We start from the raw sequence: 3,595 nt of genomic DNA, 5'->3' as shown, positions 1-3,595 counted from the left end.
CATCTCCTCAAATCTAATATCATTTCATTCCCCTCAGTTGGATTTTTTCCTGTTGTCTGTGTTTTTTCCAATGGAATCTAAATTTATTGAGTTCAAGAGTTTAAGACATTGGAGTTATTTTTTAATGCTTTCATTTTCTGTGCCCCTCAACTGCAATTACTTTCTAAATTCTATAATTTTTTTCTTAAACTCATATCTCAGAGTTCTCCCTTTCCATTCTCACTGTTGTAATCAATGTGTGTGTGTGTGTGTGTGTTTAACTATAAGCCAAGATTGTTGCAATAGTCACCTAACTTGTTTTCAAATTCCAGGTTCCCCCATTCCTAACAAGGATCAATATTTCTAGAATGTTACTAATATCATGTGGTTTTAGAATGTGACTCTAATTAATAATAATTACAACATCGACTAAGATTCTTTGAGTACCTTCTCTGTGCTGGCTGCTACACTAAGTTCTTTTTTATGTGGATTAATTATTTTAGTCCTCAGAAGACTCCTGTAAGTATCCAATTCTACAAGTGGGAGAATTTTTTTATTTCTACAAGTCAGACTTATTAGATTTGTTCACAGTCAGCAATGACGATCTTCTTGCTGGTCTTTGTGGACCATTTGTGGACCCCAAGCCCTCTGTGGCTCCCACAATATTCTTGTCCTCTCCCACCTTGCCAAAGACCACATACTTGCCATCCAACCCCTCAGTCTTGGCAGCGCAGATCCAAACCTGGGGACCGTTTGTGTTGGGTCCAGTGTTTGCCAAGAAGCCAGGACTAGTATGACTCAGGATGAAACTCTCATCAAATTTCTCCCCAGAGATGGACTTGCTGCCAGTGCTGTTATGGTGTGTCAAGTCACCACCCAGGCACATAAATCTTGGAATAATTCTGTGAAAACAGAAACCTTTATAACCAAATCCTTTCTCCCCAGTGCTCGGAGCGCAAAAGTTTTCTTCTGTCTTTAGAACTGTGGCTGCATACAGCTCATAGGCGATGTGATCCAAGGGCCCACCATCCAGGGCCATCAGCTCTGGGGTGGTGGCATCTGCAGGGCCAGAAGAATTTGAGAACAGCTACTGGTGATTCTGGGATGCAAACTCAACGTGAAACCAGAAGTCGTGCTCTTCATCTTTTTTCTCTACTCTCCAAATCCGTCAACATGACTTCCAAAGCACTCCACGAATTGCCCCTACCCTTCTGATCCAATACCAGCTTTTGTTTCTCTCTACATTATACTGAGGGTGTGTTCATTAATGCACCATAAACACCCAATATTTATTCCAGATTTTTTTTTCTTTTATTCCAGGGTTTTCTGCCTTTACCTTTGTACCTTTATCTTTTCTTCTGCTGTCAGATCAAATTCTCTTTCTGAGTTAAGGTCTGGCCCCAGACCACAGTGAAGTCTTCACACATGCTATACTATGCATGGATCTTTCTTTTCTCAGAGCCTCTGAGACTACTTACTGTCTGTACCATTGCTTTCACATTCAATCATGTGGTACTTTGAATTTTTATTGAACCATACATGTACAATTGCTATTTATTCAACCCCCTCTGCCTCCCCCCCAAATAAACAAAAATAAAAAATAATTTCAATAGGGTCTTGAAGGATGAGAAGAAATGTCCGAGGTTATTCTAATTTGGTTAGGCTATAGGAAAAATGCGGAGAAACTCTGGTGAAAAGAGTCTAGGAAATTCTTGTGAAAGGAATCTGGAAAGATAACACAGGCAAATGGTAAAGGGCTTTGTGTCTGTGCAAAGGTGCCTGTATACCAGCTTCTCTATTAGTAGTTCCCAAAGGCTTTGTTGTGTTGTGCCAGAGATTTCCACAATCATAGGCCCACCAAATAATATCTGCTTATTACAAAAAGCACAGACACACGTTATGATTCTTGTAGATACTGTTCTCATTAATAAAATAGCAACGCATTTGAAGGTGTTTCTGAAGTTATAGTGACTTTTTGGCACTTTACAGTCTGTTAGTTAATGAATTCTAAAAGAATTACCATGCGTCCTGTGCTAGTTATGAATTTATTGCCTCTCAGCTCCAAACTCACCCTTCATAGCCTGCTCCCCAAAAATGGATCTGAATCTCTTAAATATTTTCCCTTTGCAGCTCGCATAACGTTACCCTTTGTGGAGAGCCCTAGAGAGACATTTCAAGAGAAAGGGGCAGGAATCACTCTGGCTATTCCATTGAGAATGGATATGGAGGAAGAATTGACTGCATTCGCAGGAAGACCAATTCATTTGCTTATTTATCTTTTGATTTAACCAAGATTTATGAGAACCTACTCAATGTCAGGCAATATGGATAGCTGGATAAAGAAGACAGTCCCTGTCTTAAGAAGCACAGAGAGGAAGAGAGTTGAGTACGTTAATGATGATAAGGAGTGCGTTCTGTACAGATCTAGAGAAGCCACGGATGCTGTGAGAGCTGGAGGGACAGCTAATCACACTGGGAGGAAACAACTATATTCTAGGGGAAATCTTCTGAATCAAATCGTGAAGGAAAATAAAACTTATTCAGGTGAGCAAAGGGCCGAACTATGGTCTAGCTGATTGCACTCCATGTAAGGTGTGAGGACACTGACGGAGCAGTTGAGTGTCGGGATGGGTGCCTGGTGAGGTTGGTGACAGATGAAGTTAGAAAAGTTGGACCCAGCTTATGGAAGGTCTTCCAAGCTCTTTGATATTTGGAATATTTCCATATTTAAAAACTTTTTATTTGGAAACAATCTCAAATTTAGAGAAAAGTTGAAAGAACAGAACAAATAACTTTTTTTCCCCCGGAATCATTTAAGATACTTAATCATCTCCTTGCCCCAAATGCCTTAGTGTGTGTTATACAAATAGGGACATTTTCCTATATAACCATAACACAACTGCCGAAACTAGGAAAGGAACGTTGGCCTATTACTACCATCTCATGTTTCACTAGTTGTTCCAATAATTTTTTTTATAGTAAAAGGATCCAGTCCAGAATAAAGCACTGTGCTTAGCTGTCATTTCTCTTTAGTTTCCATCAGCCTGGAACAGTTCCTCACCCTTCCCTCGATTTTCATTTCCTTGATCCTTTTGAAGATTACCCCACACTGTGGGGTTGTTAGATGTTTCCTCATGACTGGGTTCAAGTCATGCATCTTTGGTAGGTGTATTCCAGAGGCAATGTGGTATTTTTCTCATGGTACCCCATGACATGACAAATGACTTTAATTAGCCCCATCACTGATGATTTTAACTTTGATCACTTTATTAAATTTGTGTCTGCCAGGCTTTTCCACTGCATGATTGCTTTTTTTTCCCCCTTATAATAAATAAATATTTTATGGGGAGATACTTAGAGACTATTTAAATTATTGTTCCTTTTCAAATGGTCAGTTAATTCATTTGTTTATATCATGTGGATGAGTATGGACTCATGTTATTCTATTTTAGTCAAGACTTATGTGTTCTTTGGAAATTTTCCCATTACTCTCCGAACCCAACCTTACTTTCTGGACCAAGATGCTCCAGCCTTATTGTACATTTCCTGCCCCAGCAATTGGACTCATCTATTTCTCTGGTTCCTTTTAATAAAGAAGAAGAATATTGAGAAACCA

The 3,595-nt window shown here is 39.3% G+C and overlaps 1 pseudogene; it reads right to left on the bottom strand.

The window, feature by feature from the left end:
- Positions 1-390: 390 nt before the first annotated feature.
- Positions 391-1,018, bottom strand: LOC102512314 (annotated as a pseudogene).
- Between the last annotated feature and the right edge of the window lie 2,577 nt (positions 1,019-3,595).

The sequence above is a fragment of the Camelus ferus genome, chromosome 2 (assembly GCF_009834535.1).
Source record: "Camelus ferus isolate YT-003-E chromosome 2, BCGSAC_Cfer_1.0, whole genome shotgun sequence".
Lineage (NCBI taxonomy): Eukaryota > Metazoa > Chordata > Mammalia > Artiodactyla > Camelidae > Camelus > Camelus ferus.
Note: the sequence above shows the minus strand (reverse complement) of the source record. Positions and strands in the feature narration are given on the sequence as shown.